The 10,978-nt window shown below is 49.2% G+C and overlaps 2 protein-coding genes across 5 annotated transcripts in view; one reads left to right on the forward strand and one right to left on the reverse strand.

Annotated features, from left to right (window-relative positions):
• LOC138349497 (uncharacterized) overlaps positions 1 to 10,978 on the reverse strand; it is a 691,637-nt gene that overhangs the window by 676,782 nt on the left and 3,877 nt on the right. The gene's annotated exons all lie outside the window — the stretch shown is intronic.
• The window catches only part of LOC123756416 (dentin sialophosphoprotein), a 170,538-nt gene that overhangs the window by 65,281 nt on the left and 94,279 nt on the right, over positions 1 to 10,978 (forward strand). The window contains exon 1 of one of the 4 annotated variants that reach the window (XM_069331168.1): positions 6,692 to 6,821. The exons of 1 other annotated variant lie outside the window; for it this stretch is intronic. The gene's annotated coding sequence lies outside the window, so the exon portion shown is untranslated. 2 more of the 4 variants (XM_045739555.2, XM_069331160.1) reach the window with 2 other exon arrangements.

A 10,978-nucleotide genomic window follows, 5' to 3' on the forward strand; every position in this document is an offset into this window, starting at 1 on the left:
AAACACGGGACACGGGACCCCCCGTGTCCGCGGGGACACTAAAAAGCCCCGAAATCATCTCAAGATAACCTTCCCTACTGTCGTTGGTGTGTGTGTGTGTGTGTGTGTGTGTGTGTGTGTGTGTAGTGAAGGCTGCGCAGATGCTCGTCACTTGCGCATATGTGGGTGATATGACGGTAACGCGTTGGTGTTCGGCTGTTCAAAGCTAGGGGTATGGCCTCGTCACATAGAAATAAAAAAAATAGAAAATCTGGAACTTCGTCTGTGGTAAGGTAAGGAGAAGACACACAAAACACAAGTAAATTTTAACAATGAAATTTAATTACGTTAAAGAAAGCAAAACATGAATAAAATGGACATACAAATTCGTATAATAAAATCAATCAAAGTAATAAGAATAATCAAATGGCAAAATGAAAAGTTACGTTAAGACAAGTGAGCAAATAACAAGTTTATGGCAAATAAAGTAAATAGGTGCCGGAATATTGGCTTCAAGCTATCACTTCTCTTAGTACACGTAAGCCTGGGGCTTAGTCTACCAACGAGACGTGTTAACTTGTCGAAAGCACGGAATATTCTGAAGACTGAGGTCGTGGCGGCCCCAGACATCAAGTAGTATGGTGGGTGGAGTGCAGTTGCAGCTGGACCCCGCAGCCAATCAGCGAGGAGCAGGCGACAAGACAGGTAGTTTGGCGGTTTGAGGTGGAGCAGGTGTTCCTGGCTGCATACGTTTTGCTCTCTGGCGAACCTTGGAGATGTTGTTGTCGTTGTTGGATATTTCTTCCATAGTAGTTTTATATATTTGTAGCGACGTATTTTTGGAGGGAAGAGCAGGCTCAATCTCTTGAAGGAGATTATCGTCACAGTGACTTTATAGTATTTGTGTTGTGTTGTAAGGTTGTGTGTTGTGACCACTGGAAGGTTGTGTGTTGTGTGTAATGTTGTGTGTTGTGACCACTGGAAGGTGTGTGTGTTGTAATGTTGTGTGTTGTGACCACTGGAAGGTGTGTGTGTTGTGTGTGGCCACTTGTGTAGCGGCCCCGAGGTCTCCTCTCACCTTGGCCAGGCCTCGTTACCACACACTTCTTGCCTTAATATCAGCCTTTGATGTTTGAGGCGGCGTCTGTGTGGTATGCTGCGTTGGACCAATAATTCCCGTTGTTTATATCTTATTAGTGTACAAATCCCTACAAGGGCCGTGACGAGGGCTCGAACCTACGTCCGAGACCATCCCAGACGCTGCCTTAATCGATTGAGTTGATGCAATTAAACTAATGATGCATCAGGCTATTGTGATTTCTGTGTTTTGTTATTGTTACATTATTTGTAACATTTGTAACAATTGTAACTGCAATTGCATAACTGAACGTTGAATGACTGAACGTTGCATAACTGAATGTTGACGTATTCCAATACGGGAATGGTACTTGTCTTAGCTTTTCATCTTAATGTAACAGCTCTTGTCAGGGGGGGGGGGATATGAGACTCGTTCTTAGGTTTATAGAGGGGTCCTTTGGCGCTTGGGGGTCCCAAACCCGGGGACCGTGGACCCCACGACCTTCGTGGGAGACTTTGAAGGGGGACAATGGGTCTGATACTATTGTACAGGATGCGAACTAGGACCAGATAGCCGGGAAACTCGGGGTGAGTCTGTTACCACTGTTACCCAGTCACCTGCTGCATGGGTAACAGCTTCTCCCCCGTCTCAACCTACCCTGGCCTGGTGAGGCCACTCCAGACCGACGACCAGAGAGCAACTCTGGTTGCAACATAGTCTCCTGAGACTGATGGATGCCTACTAGCTACACCACAGTCACTCGGGAAGTGTAAGTTTACCACACAACACTGCCTCAAGTAGTCTCAGCTTACCACACAACTTCCACTTTTAAGTCAACACTACCCCTAAGGCAAATAATGACTGGTAGGAGTGGTTATCTTGAGATGATTTCGGAGCTTTAGTGTCCCCGCGGCCCGGTCCTCGACCAGGCCTCCACCCCCAGGAAGCAGCCAGTGACAGCTGACTAACACCCAGGTACCTATTTTACTGCTAGGTAACAGGGGGCGTAGGGTGAAAGAAACTCTGCCCATTGTTTCTCGCCGGCGCCTGGGATCGAACCCAGGACCACAGGATCACAAGTCCAGTGTGCTGTCCGCTCGGCCGACCGGCTCCCTTGGTGGTGACCAGACGCCAAACGCCATCAGTAAACATTCACTGACTGATTGACAAACGCTTGACAGATAGACATATCTCTTTAAGAAACAATTAAAACATCAGTATTTTAGTATCAAAAGTTGACCGTACTTAGAAAGGCGAATACTCGCAGATTAAGCAAAACAAATGACACACACACACACCCTCTATGGCCGCATACTCCAGGATTGGTCTTACATACGTGGTATACAAGGTTCTGAAAGATTCCTTACACAAGTTTCTGAAGACAGTTCTGATGTTAGCCAGCCTCACATACGCCGCCGATGTTATCCTTTTGATGTGGGCTTTAGGAGACATGTGTGTGTGTGTGTGTGTGTGTGTGTGTGTGTGTGTGTGTGTGTGTGTGTGTGTGTGTTTAGTAGTTGTGTTTTTACGGGGGTTGAGCCCCCGCCTCTTTCGGCCCGTCTCTCAACTGTCAATCAACTGTTTACTAACTACTATATTTTTTTTTCTTCTACACCACACACACACCAGGAAGCAGCCCGTGACAGCTGACTAACTCCCAGGTACCTATTTACTGCTAGGTAACAGGGGCACTTAGGGTGAAAGAAACTTTGCTCATTTGTTTCTGCCTCGTGCGGGAATCGAACCCGCGCCACAGAATTACGAATCCTGCGCGCTATCCACCAGGCTACGAGGCCCCTTGTGTGTGTGTGTGTGTGTGTGTGTGTGTGTGTGTGTGTGAGGTATACCATTTATGTAGCATGCCAGCTGTACAGTAAACTTCCTCTACAGTAGACCACGTGAACAGAAAACGTTTTGTACATTAAACTAAGTGTACATTAAATCAGATGTACAATATACCAGGTATACAGTAGACCAAGTGTGTAGACTCGGGCCAGGATTCAGGAAGCATCTACGCATCAACTTATGAACCTGTACATCTTTTCTCAATCACGATTTACATATATGTAAACCATTTACATATATTAAACAGCCTATGAGCCTCGAAGCACCAGGAGGCTATTTACAACAACAACATCATCTAATTCATAAGTGTCGAGGCTGGTAAACAGTTTATTATATGTAAACTAAACCCTCCAAAGACTGATAAGAGGTGTATAGTAGTTGGTGAATAGCTGCGTAAATGGGTGTTGACTCGTAGCCTAAGGTGAGGGGCGTAGCGGGTGTGTGGTTGAACACGTGTGTGGCTGAACACGTGTGTGGTTGAACACGTGTGTTGCTGAACACGTGTGTTGCTGAACATGTGTCTAGGAAAGATTACATCTGTCTCTGGACTTCAAGAACGGCAATTTAGTGCAGCCTTGACCACCGCTAACCACTACTCCGGTGACTTTCACACACACACCTGTACTCTCCATACCTGCTCGCACACACACACACACGCGCACACACACACACACACACACACACACACACACACACACACACACACACACACACACACACACACACACACACACACACACACACACACACACGGGGAATAAGAGACACGGTCCTCATTGACGAAGTGTAGTAGGAACTAACACTGAGTGTCACAATGGGCTACACAAACACACTACACTCGTATGTCTCCCAAATGAACACATGACATCGCCAATAATTTACATTAGAAAGATACGAATATAATTTGCTTATAACGAGATTAATTGCTTGAATATTATATGTCACTGTAAATCAGTTTATTCCGGTAATTAGTTAATGAAGATAGGACTCAGAGACGCATAAGACAAGGTGATTTATTGGGTCACTTCGACTGCCGTGTAAGGCGGCAGATTTCGCCTTGCTCTTTATCGAAGTGGTCCTTGTTTGTGGGGTTCCTGCCTGACCTACATGTGGGGGGTAGGATACAAGCCACATCCTTCACAACACAGTTCCTCAACGCATTTTAAACCTTATTTAAGCTATCCTAACACATCCTAATCTAATGATATATATGGGTTTTGATCGTCAGAAAAAGAGCTTTGTCGAACGGTGTTTGCTGGTTCATGAGTTTTTGTGGAGATACTGATGAGGAGTGGCTTCGTGAGCAGGTAGTCTGGGCTGGTAGTACCCCCTAGTGAGCAGGTAGTCTGGGGCTGGTAGTACCCCCTAGTGAGCAGGTAGTCTGGGCTGGTAGTACCCCCCTAGTGAGCAGGTAGTCTGGGCTGGTAGTACCCCCTAGTGAGCAGGTAGTCAGGGCTGGTAGTACCCCCTAGTGAGCAGGTAGTCTGGGCTGGTAGTACCCCCCTAGTGAGCAGGTAGTCTGGGCTGGTAGTACCCCCTAGTGAGCAGGTAGTCAGGGCTGGTAGTACCCCCTAGTGAGCAGGTAGTCTGGGCTGGTAGTACCCCCTAGTGAGCAGGTAGTCTGGGCTGGTAGTACCCCCTAGTGAGCAGGTAGTCTGGACTGGTAGTACCCCCTAGTGAGCAGGTAGTCTGGGCTGGTAGTACCCCCTAGTGAGCAGGTAGTCTGGGCTGGTAGTACCCCCTAGTGAGCAGGTAGTCTGGACTGGTAGTACCCCCTAGTGAGCAGGTAGTCTGGGCTGGTAGTACCCCCTAGTGAGCAGGTAGTCTGGACTGGTAGTACCCCCTAGTGAGCAGGTAGTCTGGGCTGGTAGTACCCCCTAGTGAGCAGGTAGTCTGGACTGGTCACGTACTGGACAATAATAACGGGGGCAAGGAACAACTCAGCCGTTGTTTAAGACTTAAGAAACATAATATTGAGACGGCGCATGAGGGGAAAGACTGAATGTGACCACTTCATTAGCCCTTGAGTAGGTCTTGTCTGAGAAGGTAAGGCTCAAGTCGTTCCTCCAGACTTTAAGATGTTAAAGAGAACTAGACCCTACAAGGCCGGGCTTAAGAGGTGGTGACCAGCGGTGCTGAGCTGAGGCTCGGCTGTTGCAAGGTCTCAGTTCTCAAGCCTGTGCATCTTCAAGTCTTGCAAGGTTGCAGCTCCTCGGCCTGTGCACGATGCTGTATATTGGTACTATGGTTCAAATAGTTACTGTCTGTGCTACCGTTTCAGGAGTATGGCTTGCCTAGAGGTGTACCGGGTCTTATAGATGTATGTATGCTCTTCTAGATGTATGTATACTTAGTTTACCTTAGTCCTGGACTAGATTCGTGGCTAAAGTATACTTGCTAGTTGATGAGTGGGGTCTTGTGGCGGCCCTAATAACCCTCCAGAGGTTCAAAGTTCAACACCAAAGTGAAGCCTGATGCTGGTGTCCCAGCTGTCAGTCAGCGCCGTGTTCAACCTGGTGGTGGTGTCACAGCTGTCAGTCAGCGCCGTGTTCAACCTGGTGGTGGTGTCACAGCTGTCAATCAGCGCCGTGTTCAACCTGGTGGTGGTGTCACAGCTGTCAGTCAGCGCAGTGTTCAACCTGGTGGTGGTGACCCAGCTGTCAGTCAGCGCAGTGTTCAACCTGGTGGTGGTGTCCCAGCTGTCAGTCAGCGCAGTGTTCAACCTGGTGGTGTCTGGGCTCTTTACCGTCGCTCCCACAGTTCGCGTTTTTCATCATTGTTGAGCAATGGGTCAGCAATTGCTAAAAATACACAGATGTGCCAGATTGCATGAGGACTGCAACGTCATCCGAGTGTTGACATGTTAGTATTTCTGTTGAGTTCCTCCGGTGTTCAGTGCAACTTGAGTAAGAAGACACATGTATATATGTGTTAAAGCTTTTACTATGTGTGGGATGTTGTTGTTATAGATTCAGCTACTTAGAACAAGAAGTTCCAGTAGCACGGGCTATGGTGAGCCCGTAAGTATGTGGGATGATGATGAAGATTAAGCCAGCCAAAACGTGGCACGGGCATGAATAGCCCGTCAGTGGTGGCCCTTTTGAGCCATTACCAGTATCAAGAGCTGATACTGGAGATCTGTGGAGGTGCGACTGCACCCTGCGTGACGGGAGATGTCTCCCGTGATTATGTGGGATGCTGTTGTTGTTGTTATAGATTCAGCTACTCAGAACAAGAAGTTCCAGTAGCACGGGCTATGGTGAGCCCGTAACTTACCTGGCACAGGAGTGGTGCTCTGCCTTAGCAAGGAGGTACGGTAGTATTTCATAGAGAGCTGGGTACACTAAGGCGAAGAAGCGATATCTTAGGATCGCTTTGTCCCTAGCATGAACATATGATATCTTAGGAAGTAGATGTGATATCCTGGGTGGGAAACAGGGTATCCTAGCCAGTGGGTGAGGTATCCTAGTCAGGAGACGTGGTATCCTAGCCAATGGGCGCTATATCCTAGTTAGGAGACGCGGTATCCTAGCCAGTGGATGCTATATCCTAGTTAAGGGACGCGGTATCCTAGGCAGTGGGTGCTATATCCTAGTTAGGAGACGTGGTATCCTAGCTATTGGGTGCTATATCCTTGCCAGAGGGTGCGGTATCCTAGCAAGAGGTGCCGTGTCCTAGGTAGGGAGCGCGGTATCCTAGCAAGCGTGTGGGGGAGGGAGGGCGGACGAGGACTGGTAGTATCGATCACTGCGCGACGCCCCCAGCAGCCTACCTAACCTGTGCTGTGGACGGCTGGGTGGCGGCCAGTCCTGACGGTCTCTCCCTCGCTCCCACCCTCCCCGCCCACGCCCACGCCCACGGAGATGGCATTAGGCGTTGACCCCTTGACCCAGACTTGGCCAGGAAGCCCCCCGTGCAGGTGTGGCGGCGAGGATCACGTAGGAGCGGCGGTAACAGTGTTGTGTTGTGCGGGCTGGATGAGGCTTGCGGGTCTGTTGTCATTGGAAAGAGACTGAGTGAATGTTTAGCTCTACGTCGCGCGGCTTTAATCATACTCTGAGCATTATAGTGACTTGCCAGCATGATAAATGTTCAATAGTGATGTCTGTATGGTCGCTGGATACGTGGACATGTCCAGGAAATGCTGTTTACATGTTGGGAATGTTGTGTGTTTACCGTGAACCTGGCAAGCCTAGACGTGGGAGTGAACACCAGCCACACTCACAGAGTGAACACTTCGCTATAACAAGTGAACACACACACACGCATATAAGTACGTACATGTATAGTGTCTCAATTATCCAGTGATCGCCTGGACAGTTCATCAACGTCTAATCTGTTCTTGCTTTGGATCACATTTCCAGTAAATTCTGGGCTCGCTAGTAAAGGTGACCCATCGCTTAGGGACGCATGGGGGTTTGTTGTGGGTGAGGTGGGAGACTAATTTTGTTTTTGTTTTTAATTTTGCCCCGAGGGGCGAGTTTATTGGGCAGCGTCACTCATCCTGTGAGTGGACACACCGCCATAGTGACAGTATTGGGCAGCGCCACTCATCCTGTGAGTGGACACACCGCCATAGTGACAGTATTGGGCAGCGCCACTCATCCTGTGAGTGGACACACCGCCATAGTGACAGTATTGGGCAGCGCCACTCATCCTGTGAGTGGACACACCGCCATAGTGACAGTATTGGGCAGCGCCACTCATCCTGTGAGTGGACACACCGCCATAGTGACAGTATTGGGCAGCGCCACTCATCCTGTGAGTGGACACACCGCCATAGTGACAGTATTGGGCAGCGTCACTCATCCTGTGAGTGGACACACCGCCATAGTGACAGTATTGGGCAGCGCCACTCATCCTGTGAGTGGACACACCGCCATAGTGACAGTATTGGGCAGCGCCACTCATCCTGTGAGTGGACACACCGCCATAGTGACAGTATTGGGCAGCGCCACTCATCCTGTGAGTGGACACACCGCCATAGTGACAGTATTGGGCAGCGCCACTCATCCTGTGGGTGGACACACCGCCATAGTGACAGTATTGGGCAGCGCCACTCATCCTGTGAGTGGACACACCGCCATAGTGACAGTATTGGGCAGCGCCACTCATCCTGTGAGTGGACACACCGCCATAGTGACAGTATTGGGCAGCGCCACTCATCCTGTGAGTGGACACACCGCCATAGTGACAGTATTGGGCAGCGTCACTCATCCTGTGAGTGGACACACCGCCATAGTGACAGTATTGGGCAGCGCCACTCATCCTGTGAGTGGACACACCGCCATAGTGACAGTATTGGGCAGCGCCACTCATCCTGTGAGTGGACACACCGCCATAGTGACAGTATTGGGCAGCGCCACTCATCCTGTGAGTGGACACACCGCCATAGTGACAGTATTGGGCAGCGCCACTCATCCTGTGGGTGGACACACCGCCATAGTGACAGTATTGGGCAGCGCCACTCATCCTGTGAGTGGACACACCGCCATAGTGACAGTATTGGGCAGCGCCACTCATCCTGTGAGTGGACACACCGCCATAGTGACAGTATTGGGCAGCGCCACTCATCCTGTGAGTGGACACACCGCCATAGCAGCATGTACAACACTCCCCAATAGGAAGAAAACCCGCTGGGTCGTTAGACCAAGTGATGGGGCAGACCCACTGAAGGACCTGGAGGCTGGTCCTGCCAGGCGCCACAAAGGATTTCCGCTTCCCGCCAGTAGTAACTTTGGTCAGTCTTACAGAAGGCAGGTGCTGGGACATCATACAGGTGCTGGGACATCATACAGGTGCTGGGACATCATACAGGTGCTGGGACATCATACAGGTGCTGGGACATCATACAGGTGCTGGGACATCATACAGGTGCTGGGACATCATACAAGTGCTGGGACATCATACAGGTGCTGGGACATCATACAGGTGCTGGGACATCATACAGGTGCTGGGACATCATACAGGTGCTGGGACATCATACAAGTGCTGGGACATCATACAGGTGTTGGGACATCATACAGGTGCTGGGACATCATACAGGTGCTGGGACATCATACAGGTGCTGGGACATCATACAGGTGCTGGGACATCATACAAGTGCTGGGACATCATACAGGTGCTGGGACATCATACAGGTGCTGGGACATCATACAGGTGCTGGGACATCATACAGGTGCTGGGACATCATACAAGTGCTGGGACATCATACAGGTGCTGGGACATCATACAGGTGCTGGGACATCATACAAGTGCTGGGACATCATACAGGTGCTGGGACATCATACAGATGCTGGGACATCATACAGATGCTGGGACATCATACAGGTGCTGGGACATCATACAAGTGCTGGGACATCATACAGGTGCTGGGACATCATACAGGTGCTGGGACATCATACAGGTGCTGGGACATCATACAAGTGCTGGGACATCATACAGGTGCTGGGACATCATACAGATGCTGGGACATCATACAGATGCTGGGACATCATACAGGTGCTGGGACATCATACAGGTGCTGGGACATCATACAGGTGCTGGGACATCATACAGATGCTGGGACATTATACAGGTGCTGGGACATCATACAGATGCTGGGACATCATACAGGTGCTGGGACATCATACAGATGCTGGGACATCATACAGGTGCTGGGACATCATACAGATGCTGGGACATCATACAGGTGCTGGGACATCATACAGGTGCTGGGACATCATACAGGTGCTGGGACATCATACAGGTGCTGGGACAGGACAGGAGTGTGTGTTCTATTATCTGTTACTGTTATAGGCGCACAAACATATGCGAACTCCTATGTTTGTGTGGACGGAATTAATGATTATGTATTTATATATGTGTGTGTGTGTGTGTGTGTGTGTGTGTGTGTGTGTGTGTGTGTGTGTGTGTGTGTGTGTGTATACACACCTAGTTGTGCTTGCGGGGGTTGAGCTCTGGCTCTTTGTGTGTGTGTGAAACTTAATAATTTTTATGAAAGGTGAAAATTTTCGTCATATATAACTTATTAATTGAAAAATAAGTTCAGAAGGCACATGTGTTAAGTCAAGACAGAGATCAACGTTTCAGATCAAGACGAGGGTCACAAGTCATAGGTCATAGGTATGCAAAATTCAGATGGGCGACAATCACTTGGTGGCTGGTACAAGAGGTGACGTAATACATCATCCACTTACCTGTCATGCAAAAAGACCCGGGTTCGAATCCTGCACAAGATGGGGAGGGGACGTCAGGGCACCTTCACTTTGTCAGTGTAGACACGACAGTAATTGGAGGCCTGGACAGAAGACATGGACCTGAATAACCAATCAGGTTCCAGTTCCAGCTATAAGTGTCAACACAGTATAATTTAATCAAGAATAATTGATGTGGTGGTCTGCTCATGAGGCAGACCACCACATCAAGAATGGGGTCATGACCCAGACCACCACATCAAGAATGGGGTCATGACCCCAGACCACCACATCAAGAATGGGGTCAGAAGGCAGGTCACGTCTTAGATAAAGGTTCAGACCCCCCCCCCAAGCAAGGTCATGTAAGACTAGTCATAAGTCATTGTATGTGCCACTAAGACTGTCGTAAGTGGTGCCAACAATGGGGGTGAGAAGAGGCATCAGGTGCAATGTTACCATTGTAATAATGTGGTACACATTAATGAGGTCATGAGTCAGGTCTTGTGGTCAATTAACACATCAGTGACACCAGTCTGGCATGGGTCATATATTCATATAACCTCTTGATATATGCCCCAAAGAACCCATATTAACTAAACAAAATTGTTAGCAAAATAAATATTCAATTTTGAATTGAAAGTTATATGCTTTATGGAGCGTTAAAATATCATTTAACCCTCACACTGCTCGTAATATTAAATACTGGAAAGTTGTTGTGTATTCCGTCACTTCAGGAGTTCCCGCCAGAGTTCCGGTGGGAAGCAGGGGTGTGCCTGGCCGGTCCCAGGGCCAGGGGCTGGGCCAGAGGCAGGGCCAGAGGCAGGGCCAGAGGCAGGGCCAGGGAGCATTTAGAAGACAACAGGCGCCGTAAGTTAGAACT

This window comes from Procambarus clarkii, chromosome 25 (assembly GCF_040958095.1).
Source record: "Procambarus clarkii isolate CNS0578487 chromosome 25, FALCON_Pclarkii_2.0, whole genome shotgun sequence".
Lineage (NCBI taxonomy): Eukaryota > Metazoa > Arthropoda > Malacostraca > Decapoda > Cambaridae > Procambarus > Procambarus clarkii.